Source organism: Bufo gargarizans, chromosome 6, assembly GCF_014858855.1.
Source record: "Bufo gargarizans isolate SCDJY-AF-19 chromosome 6, ASM1485885v1, whole genome shotgun sequence".
NCBI lineage: Eukaryota > Metazoa > Chordata > Amphibia > Anura > Bufonidae > Bufo > Bufo gargarizans.
The window spans coordinates 14,236,460-14,247,356 of record NC_058085.1 but is presented as its reverse complement, the minus strand read 5'-3'; the positions used below and the strand labels follow the sequence as shown (position 1 = coordinate 14,247,356).

At 40.7% G+C, this 10,897-nt stretch overlaps 2 non-coding genes and 1 pseudogene across 2 annotated transcripts; all 3 read left to right on the top strand.

Moving 5' to 3' along the window:
• The first annotated feature begins 2,330 nt into the window (after nt 1-2,330).
• On the top strand, nt 2,331-2,517 carry LOC122942971. Its single transcript, XR_006390805.1, has one exon. It is a non-coding gene; the product is annotated as a U2 spliceosomal RNA (small nuclear RNA).
• A 1,043-nt stretch (nt 2,518-3,560) lies between these two features.
• On the top strand, nt 3,561-3,707 carry LOC122942878 (annotated as a pseudogene).
• A 5,183-nt stretch (nt 3,708-8,890) lies between these two features.
• Nucleotides 8,891-9,080, top strand: LOC122942799. The gene has a single exon (XR_006390718.1). It is a non-coding gene; the product is annotated as a U2 spliceosomal RNA (small nuclear RNA).
• The last annotated feature ends 1,817 nt before the right edge of the window (nt 9,081-10,897 follow it).

Genomic DNA, 10,897 nt, shown 5'->3' with positions numbered 1-10,897 from the left:
AAAGAAATAACTGGAATTTTAAGGAAAGCCCATGAATTTTATGCAGATCTTTTTAATGAGAAAAGAATTGCTAAATATTTTTTAAAATACTCACTGAAGGTGATAGAGAATGTTTTAGATATTAACTCTCAAAACCTTTTATTACAGGACATTGCCGAGAAAGAAATTTTAGAAACGGTGAAAAGTTTTAAAAAAGAGAAGGTCCCCGGTCCTGGCGGTATACCCATTGAGTTTTATTCTATTTTTTATGGTGTTTTAAAGGAAGATTTGTTTTATCTTTTTAAATACATTTTTAATACCAAAGCTCTCCCGGGTTCCTGGAAAAAAGGAGAGGTCTCCTTGTTATTTAAAAAAGGAGATAAAGCAGATATCAAAAATTGGAGACCTATCACCTTATTGAATTGTGATTATAAAATTATGGTGAAGATTTGCACAAACCGTTTGAAAAAAACAATTCATAAGGTGATACATCATAACCAGGACTGCGGGGTACCCGGGAGAAGCATTTGGGATAATTTAAATCTTTTAAAGGATGCCATAAATAATATTAAAGAGAGGAAAGGTAAGGCGGCAATTTTATCCCTTGATTTCGAGAAGGCCTTTGACCGTGTTTCACACTTTTATCTGTTCCAGGTCTTAAAGAAAATGGGTATACCGGAAGGTTTTATACAATCTTTAAAGTCTTTTAATGAAAACTGCTCAAGTAAGATTTTAATTAACGGTTTTAAGACTCAGGATGTCTTTTTAAAATCAGGTGTAAAACAATGGTGTCCATTGTCCCCACTGATTTCTAACTGCGCATTAGAGGCTCTTTTGTGCACCTTAAGAAAAGACAAACAAATAAGAGGAGTCCCCCTGCCAGGCGGGGGGGGCGGGTGGGCGGGGAGGGGGGCACAAGAGGCCAAAGTAGTGGGATACATGGACGACGTAGCAATATTTTAGAGACTTTTTGTACCGAAAGGGTGTCCCTACAAACAGGTGGAATACTTTTGCTGTTCCTCCGGTTTTAAAGTTAATTTTAATAAGAGTAATCTTTTAAATATTTGAGACATGATTTTAACAAACATTTCTATTCCTGAGTCTGAATCTGTGCAGGTTTTAGGAGTCACCTTCAGTGAGTCTAATGACGGGCTTAAAAGTTGTGACGTGGTGACAGAAAAAATAAACAACAAAATTTGTATGTGGAACCTTAGGAAGCTCACTATGGAAGGTAAAGTTTTAATTACAAAAATGATTTTATTGCTCATTTTACTCTATTTAAGTTTGGTCTTTCCACCCCATGAGCGTGTTTTAAAGAAAATTATTAAGGCTTGTTTTAATTTTTTATGGGTGTCCAGGATGGAAAAACTGAAAAGAGTTGGTGGTGCTTCCTAAGAATAAAGGTGGGAAAGATTTCCCAGATATTAAAAGTTTTCTCTTAATTAAATATTTTAGTCTTTGTTTTAATATTAATACCCTTTTTAAAGACAATGCTTGGTCCTATTTTATCAGATATAATACAGGTTTTTTTTATGAGAAAGCATAACTGGTTTAATACGGTTTTAAACTCCCCATCTGCTTTTAATTTACCTGATTCTTATAAAATTTTAGATAAAATAGTATCTCTTTTTAATCTAAGCGGGAAAAGGGTAGAAGAATTAAAGAATAGTAAGATGATTTTAAAAAATATAAAATATAAGAAAATAACAGCCCCAATTAAGAATTTTAATGACGCAAAATGCTCAAAAATATGGAAAGATGTGAATATTAATTATCTTTTTAACTTGCAGAAAGATCTGGCCTGGAGCTGAGTGCATGAGTGTCTTCCATGCCGGGCATTTCAGCACCGAAAAGGACTTGCAAACTCCGCAGAATGTCCCCGAGGAGGTTGTAGGGATGAAGAGGACGTATTCCACCTGTTCTGGTACTGCATCTTTGCGCAGAAGATCTGGACCAAAGTGTATCCCCTATTAAAGAAAATTACGGGACTAAAGGCGATAACCATGAACGGAGTTTGCTATGGTGACCTGGAATGCCCTTCAAGAATTAAAGGAGCAATGGCATCGAAGATCACTAATTGTGTAAAAGCAGCTCTATGGTCAGCCAGAAATATTTTATGTTTTAAGCATGATTTTATTTCTGAAGAAAATGTTTTAAAGATGATTTTAGATTAAATGTACCAATATTATTTAGTTGACAAAAAGAGAGCCCCTTTTATGTGTCATAAGTGGTTTTTAAGAGAATGGGGTTCAATCATTTAATGTTATTTAATCTTTTATGTATACAGTTTTTTAAGTTTAAATGGAAAAATTGAGTTTTATGTGTTGTAAATTATTATTGTCTCAATAAATATACCCCTTTGGGGTTATAAACTTAAAAAAAAAATCTGTTCTTTTCAGTTTAATATCTGATACGTTCCCTATCTGGGGACCATATATTAAATGGATTTTTCGAACAGGGAGATGGAAAAAGAGCTTGCTCTGTCCACTCCACGCATTGACCTGGTATTGCAGTACCTCCAGGATCGGTGCACCCTTTCTAATCCAGTATAAAAAAACAGAATGAAATTGAGAGATGGATTGCAAGCATCCTTCCAGCAAGCAAGTGTGAAGTTGCTGTGTCCTGCCTCAGTAGTCTGCACTTCAGCTTCTTCTCTGTGAGGGCTGTGCTGTGCTGCTTTCTGCATACCTGCATCTAGCTTGTCAATCTCCTAATTGCATCAGCTGTGTGTGGGTTTGTTTCAGCACCAAGCAGCCTAGCCAGCCAGTCACCTCTCCACACACCCCAAATCCAATTAAGATTGATGGCTTAATTGTTGGGTTAATTGGCTTATCACCTGAATGAAGTGTTTGGATATCACCTGAATGCAGTGTTTGACCCACTCCACGCACCTTGGGTTTGATTTGGGCCTGTAGTGCGCACCTGTGCAGGCTGCTGAGTTTTTCCTGGGAATTGACCCTTTTGTAGCAAGTATGCTGGATGTAACCAATCAGCTTTTCTAGTGCTTTAGTAAATAAGTAAAAAGTTTGTTTGCCTGTGTCTCCCTCTTGTGGATCTTTTAAACTGGATGGATGACTTTGAGGCTAAAAAGTAGTGTAGCACTTCCTATGTATCAGCAATAGCTGGACCTGCCTTGTCTGGCCAATGGACGTGTCACAAGAGGCCTGTCAGGTCAGAGGTCAAGTAAGGTCAGGTAAGTAGATGACATCACAAGGGCCCTGACGGAACACTCAACAATGGGGCCGTGACATCACAATCAACAATGCATACCCTTTTTCTTTTTTTTTTTCACTACTCTCCATTCACTCCTTATCAGTCTTTCTGCTTGGCGTGCTTGGAGACCAGGAATTGCGTGCGAAGAAAAGGCGTTACCAAAAGTGGTGGGCGGAGCTATGCAGATACGAAAAACACGAAGTGGAGCATTCTGGTGATTCCAGAGCGTAACACGCATGTTTTCCCTGGTTTGTGAGAGAAAGAAGCCTCCCGGACTGTCTCTGCAGCTGGGGCCTGTATAGGCTATCGACTTCACAAGTGTTCTGCATTAGGGACCATCGGCCTGTAGGGTGAACCCTTTTCTAGTTATCGCTTCTTGGCCTTTTGGCTAAGATCAAGTGTATGTGATTTTATCTTCATCACTTGGTCTAGTCAAAAGGTATTTGGGGGTACCCCTCTCCTCGGCCTGGTGGGATCGCCCGGGTTTATAGCCCGGGCTTCACCCACCTGCTGCTATTGGGGAGAGGGATTAGTCCCCTAAATAACGAGTTGCGATCCCCCCCTAGCCTTCTGGTGTGGTCTACCCGTATCCAGAGGGTGCTGCGACGGTTGCGAGCATCGGCGAGCGAGCGAAGCTAAACCATGGGCGACGATCCCGGCTTCGTGCCGGAATACGCTCGCCTCAAAAACTCAGTGAGAGCGGTTCTCACTGGAGGAGTCCATCCGGACAAAAAGAAGGAGGTGCTGAGAAATTTGGTGGAGATCGTGTTGGACAAGTTGCTGGGAGCCAAAAAACACGAAATCTTGGCGATTCAGGATTACCCCAAGCGAGGTATATACGATATTACCTTTACGGGTGACGGAATTTTCAGGGATGTCTTGAAGAAGGCTGAGGAAATAAAGGATGATCCCAGGCTTGGTGGTTTCCGAATCTATGAGCACTCCTTCGATGAGAAAAAACTCGTGGTGATTAAGACCTATTCCCCTTACGTAAAAGTTGATCAAGTAGAGTGTTTTCTGTCCGTTTACTTTAAGGACGTAATATGTAAAGGGATGATTATGAACGAGTGTAACATCTGGACATCAAAATGGAGGTTTTTAGTCACGTGTATTAAAGATGAAAGTTTTTATACTGGTTTTAAGACGCCCCCGGCACGTTTTAAAATTGGTCAAGTGAATGGCGACCTCTTCTTTGCAGGGATGCCAAACTTCTGTAGGGCGTGTGGGCAATATGGGCACGAGCAAACAAAGTGTGGGGCCAAATGCAAGAACTGTGGAAGCACAGAACATGAAAACAAAGATTGCCCACAAGAGAAAAAATGTAGCTTCTGTCAAGAACGTGGTCATCTCTTCCTTTCATGCCCCCACAGAAAAACAAGCAAGGACACAAAGCAACCCAAGGCGACCCCAGAAAAACCAGCGGGACCATCCCACCCTCAGGGAGAGGAACAGATGCAAGATGCCGCAGGTGGACAGATAACCGGTGCCCAGGAAGGAAGCGAAGAGGAAGATGAGAACGACGGCTGGCAGATCCAAGGTAAAAAAGGGAAAAGATCCCAGGATAAGAGATTATCCAAAAGGAAGTATGACAGGGAGCAGGTAGACGGGAAGTCCGGCGTGCCCCGGAAGGACGTACAGGAGGGGGAAGCCGGGCCTGCTCCACAGTCTGGGTCTTCAGTAAGTGATCAGTAAGTGATCCCGACTCATGTGAAAGTGAGTCGGAACAGGCGGGTTCCCGAAAGCGTGGCAAAAGGAGGTGCTCAGTAAGAAGGACTGGCCCGGTTGCCAAGGCAGACATTGCTCCTCCCGGAACCTCCTCTCCGCCTGGCCAGGTGGAGAGGGAGGGTATGGATACCCAGGAGACCTCTGATTCGTTGCCGTGTGGCCTCCCCCCGTTGAAGGGTCCGACCCAGGTCGGGACGAGGGGGGAACGATGGAGCCCGCTGGGGACCTGCCTGATAACGATGAAGACCTAAACGGTCAGCAAATGGAGAACCAGACGAAACTGTCAGAAGCGGGTCTGCCAGATTATGAGAATCTTCGTATCGGTGGTCGGTTGCCGGGCGCCGGTATCTGTCTGAGTGAAGGAAGTTCCTCTCCTATGGATTCCTTGCGTACGGTATCATCGGAGGGTGAGGATGCAAGTGCAAGCGAGATGTCTGGTCCTGCTTGTCACCAATACTAGGAGTTCGTTTCTTTATTAAATAAAATGGAGAACGAATTAAAAGGGATTACCCTAAATGTGAGGGGCGCCAAACAGAAGACAAGAAGGGTTGCTCTTTTAAACTTTTTATCCTTGTTTTCTGCATCCGTTTTTTTCCTACAGGAGTGCGGCATCCCACGTGCTATATCTTATCAGAAGTACAAAGAAGATTGGCAGCACGGGCCATCCATCTGGTCTGGATCAAACGAGTCCAGATCGGGTGGGGTCGCCATTCTTTTTAAGGGAAATTTTTTAATTGATGTTATTAATGAAATTTTACCAGGACGTATTTTATTAGTTAAAGCTTTTATAGAAGGGGTTAAATGGCAGTTTTTAAATTTTTACGGTTCACCTGACAAGAATGAAAGAATAAAAATGTTGGATATTTTACCGCTTTTTATTAATACATCTGATCCTTGTATAATTGCAGGTGATTTTAACTGTATTTTAAGAGGGGAACGCCGGCTGTCGAGTTCCACGAGTAGGAATTATGACAGAACCTCCGGGCTGTTGAAGAATATGGTAAATGATTTTAGACTTCGTGACGTTTATAAAGAATGTAACAGAAGTAGCCCGGAGGAGGCCGGCGTGACCTGGAGCAATGTAAACTGCAAATCTAGGATTGATTTTATTTTTTGTAATGAACAATTACTGCTTTTTAAATGCGAGGTTTTAACTAATATTTTTTCCGATCATAGACTTTTATATTTTAATATAAAACATGATCTTAATCGATTTTATGGAAAAAAGTCCTGGAAAATGAACATTTCCCTTTTAGACGATCCACAGGTTTTAACTGATTTTAATGAATTTTATAAAGAATGCAGACGAAAAAAAGATTTTAATACCCCCATTGGAGTATGGTGGGAAGCTATGAAGAAAAAAATTAAAGGCTTTTTTATTAAAATAAGTAAAAGCAAAGCAAAGGAAAAAAGGGTTTTCTTCAAAAATCTAAATATACGTTTGCAGACTTTATATAAATTCAGAGAATGTGGCATAGAAGTTAGAAAATAGAAATAGACGATTTAAAGAAAGAAATCGCTAAGTGTCTGGAACAAAAGGGCAAAGAATTAATTTTTCGTTCTAGGGTGCAACACGTAGAGGAGAATTAAACTTGTTCCAGATACTTTTTAAAAAAAGCAAATACAAAGAATGTAATAGAGAATATAGATGGAGAAGAAAACATGCAAAATATTTTAAAATAAAGTCCATGATTTTTATTCCTCCCTATTCAGTGTAAAACCTGTGGATCAACATTTTATGAAAGACTCATTGAAGGAGATTACTACTTTTTTAGATCCTGTTTCCCAGCAATTTTCATTACAGAATTTATCAGAACAAGAGATTCTGGAGACAGTTAAAAGTTTTAAAGCAGGTAAAGTACCTGGACCGGATGGTATACCCATTGAATTTTATGTGAAATTTTATGACCTTTTAAAAGATGATTTTTACAGTCTTTTTAGCGATGTTTTTAAATTCAAGGTTTTACCCAGATCCTGGAAGAAGGGTGAGGTCTCCTTGCTGTATAAAAAAGGAGACAAGACCGATTTAAAGAATTGGAGACCAATAACCCTTCTGAACACTGACTACAAAATCATGGCAAAAATATATGCAAATCGGCTGAAAGCAGTAGTCAGTAAGTTAACACACGCTAACCAGGTATGCGGAGTCCCAGGGAGGAGCATCTGGGATAACCTGAATTTAATAAAAGACTGTATAGAGGAGACGAAGTCTAGAAACAACAAACTGGCTATTTTATCAATAGATTTTGAGAAAGCCTTCGACAGAGTCTCTCACTTTTATCTTTTTAAGGTTTTAGCGAAAATGGGTATACCAGAAGGTTTTTTACTGTCTTTAAAAGCGTTTTATAAAGATTGTACAAGTAAAATTTTAGTCAACAGTTTTAAAACACAGGAAATTTTTTTAAAGTCCGGGGTAAAACAAGGGTGTCCCTTGTCCCCACTGCTTTTTATATGCGCATTGGAGCCTCTACTGAGCGCAATTAGAAAGGATAAACAGATCCGAGGAGTCCCCCTGCCGGGCGGAGGGGGTGTAGAGGCAAAAGCAGTGGAGTACATGGATGACGTCGCGGTATTTTGTAGGGACACCCTTTCAATCCAAAAAACATTAAAACAGATCCAGTTTTGTTGTTGTGCCTCTAGTTTTAAAATAAATTTGTGTAAAAGCAGTATTTTAAATATCGGAGGTATGGAGATAAGAGATGTACCAGTTCCTGTGTCTTATTGTGTAAAGATTTTGGGTATCTCCTTCAATGAGTCTAACAGTGGTCTTAACAGTTGGAACATGGTGGCACAAAAAGTCAATCAAAAAATTTGTATGTGGAATATGAGGAAGTTAACTATGGAAGGTAAAGTTTTAATTGTAAAGATGGTTATTTTACCTATTTTATTATATTTAAGCATGGTTTTCCCTCCCCCAGCAACGCTTTTAAGAAAGATAACCAAAGCTTGTTTTACTTTTTTCTGGAGTTCAAAAATGGAAAAGTTGAAAAGAGAGATGGTGATGAAAACAAAACCCAAGGGTGGTAAAGACTTTCCTGATTTTAATAGATTCCTTTTAATACATTTTTTTAGCTTTTGTTTTAACGCTTTATTTAAGGATCATTATTGGTCATATTTTATTCGTTTTAATACAGGTTTTTTTATGAGGAAGTACGGCTGGTTCAGTACAGTTTTATCCGTCCCATATGCTTTTAAATTACCTGTTAGTTACCAACTTTTAGAAAAAATAGTGACCGATTTTAACCTTAAAAACAAAAGCATTAATTAATTAAAAGATAGCAAAAAATTAATTAAGGAAATCAAAAGAAAAGAAGCAGTTTGCGAGATAGAAAATTTTAATGAGGAATCATGTATTAATATTTGGAAGATAACCAATATCTCATACCTTTTTAATTCACAGAAGGACCTGGCCTGGAGCTGCATTCACCAATGTCTTCCATGCCGGGCATTCCAATACAGAAGAAGCTACACAAGAACGGATACGTGCCCGAGGGAAGGATGCGGAGAAGTGGAGTCCGTGCGCCATCTTCTGTGGTCCTGTCCCTTTGCCCAAGACTTCTGGAGGAAATTGCACCCCCTACTTGGAAAGATTACTGGAATAAAGGTTTTTTATTACAACGCGATTTTATATGGACTAATGGAATGCCCAACGGCTGCCCACAAAATAAAGGCATGGAAGACGGTGAATTGAGCAAAAGAAGCTCTATGGAAGGCCAGGAACATATTGGTTTTTAAACATGACGTTTTATCAATTGATGATGTTTTAGGTCTTTGTTTCTGTGAAATGTATGTTTATTATTTGATTGATAGGAAAGTCAATGCCACCCTTGCAAGGGAATGGTTTTTAAAAGAATGGAACACGATGACTTAAGGTGCACCCATGTTATTTTATTAACTGTATGATTTGTAACCTTTTTTACTTTTTTAATGTGAAAATTGTACAAATTTACTAGTGTTTAAATAGAAATGTGTTATCTCTGAATAAGGGATTACCAACTTAAAAAAAAAAATCTGTTCTCATCAGTTTAATATCTGATACGTCCCCTATCTGGGGACCATATATCAAATGGATTTTTTGAACAGGGAGATGGAAAAAGAGCTTGCTCTGTCCACTCCACACATTGACCTGGTATTGCAGTACCTCCAGGACTGCTGCACCCTTTCTAATCCAGTATAAAAAAAACAGAATGAAATTGAGAGATGGATTGCAAGCATCCTTCCAGCAAGCAAGTGTGAAGTTGCTGTGTCCTGCCTCAGTCTGCACTTCAGCTTCTCCTCTGTGAGGGCTGTGCTATGCTGCTTTCTGCATACCTGCATCTAGCTTGTCAATCTCCTAATTGCATCAGCTGTGTGTGGGTTTGTTCCAGCACCAAGCAGCCCAGCCAGCCAGTCACCTCTCCTCACACCCCAAATCCAATTAAGATTGATGGCTTAATTGTTGGGTTAATTGGCTCATCACCTGAATGCAGTGTTTGGACCTCCACTCCACGCACCTTGGGTTTGATTTGGGCCTGTAGTGCGCACCTGTGCAGGCTGCTGAGTTTTTCCTGGGAATTGACCCTTTTGTAGCAAGTATGCTGTATGTAACCAATTTGCTTTTCTAGTGCTTTAGTAAATAAGTAAAGTTTGTTTGCCAGTGTCTCCCTCTTGTGGATCTTTTAAACTGGATGGATGACTTTGAGGCTAAAAAGTAGTGCAGCACTTCTTATGTATCAGCAATAGCTGGACCTGCCTTGTCTGGCCAAAGGACGGAACACTGCACGTGTCACAAGAGGCCTGTCAGGTCAGAGGTCAAGTAAGGTCAGGTAAGTAGATGACATCACAAGGGCCCTGACGGAACACTCAACAATGGGGCCATGACATCACAATCAACAATGCATACCCTTTTTTTTTTTTTCTCACTACTCTCCATTCACTCTTTATCAGTCTTTCTGCTTGGCTTGCTTTGACACCAGGAATTGCGTGCGAAGAAAAGGCGTTACCAAAAGTGGTGGGCGGAGCTATGCAGATACGAAAAACACGAAGTAGAGCATTCTGGTGATTCCAGAGGGTAGCACGCACGTTTTCCCTGGTTTGTGAGAGAAAGAAGCCTCCCGGACTGTCTCTGCAGCTGGGGCCTGTATAGGCTATCGCCTTCACAAGTGTTCTGCATTGGGGACCATCGGCCTGTAGGGCGAACCCTTTTCTGGTTATCGCTTCTCGGCCTTTTGGCTTCGATCGTGACAGGTTGAAGCCAGGAGGCAGGTGTGCTGCTGTGAAACCCTACCCTCGGCCTTGCTTGTATTTACAGGCTTGCTGCTATTGGGGGTGGGAGGAAGCAGTAGTTTTCACCTCTCAGGACGTCGGGATTCGGAGGATCGTAGAGGAATCTGCTGGACTACGGGACCTGTCGACTGGGCGGAGGCGATCCCAGCCTGTCGTGGGCTGTTTTTTTGGAGTAAGAAGAGGAAAGTGGAATTTTCGGAATGGCGTCTTTTGGTGGAGGCCGGAGGAACGTTGGGGATGGATACCGTCCTGATTTTTTTTCCGAGGAATACGGATTAAAAGATACCATCCGTTTTTTTGTGGCACCAGAACACCATCAAGGTAAAGACCTTTCATACATTTATCGGCATATTTTGTGCCCAATTTTCCATTTGGAGAAAGAGAACTATTACTGTGTGCAAAGTTTCTTCTCTAGGGGAATATATGATGTCACCCTAGTAAACTTGGATCTTTGTGAGAGGACTTTCGCCCTCTATGAGAGGAATAGAGGAGGAGAAGTCTTTGAGGGTTTAAAAGTACTAGACAAAACTTCTGACAATTCAGATGTATAGTCCCTTTGTTTCTGATCAATAAATAATGGGTTACCTGTTACAGTACTGTGAAAAGGTTATATTTAAAACATATGGGAAAACAAACTTTGGGGTATGGAATGGTAAGAGGATTTATACAGTTCTGTTTAAAAAGGACCCGAATGAGGAAGGGGGAGTGGCTAGAC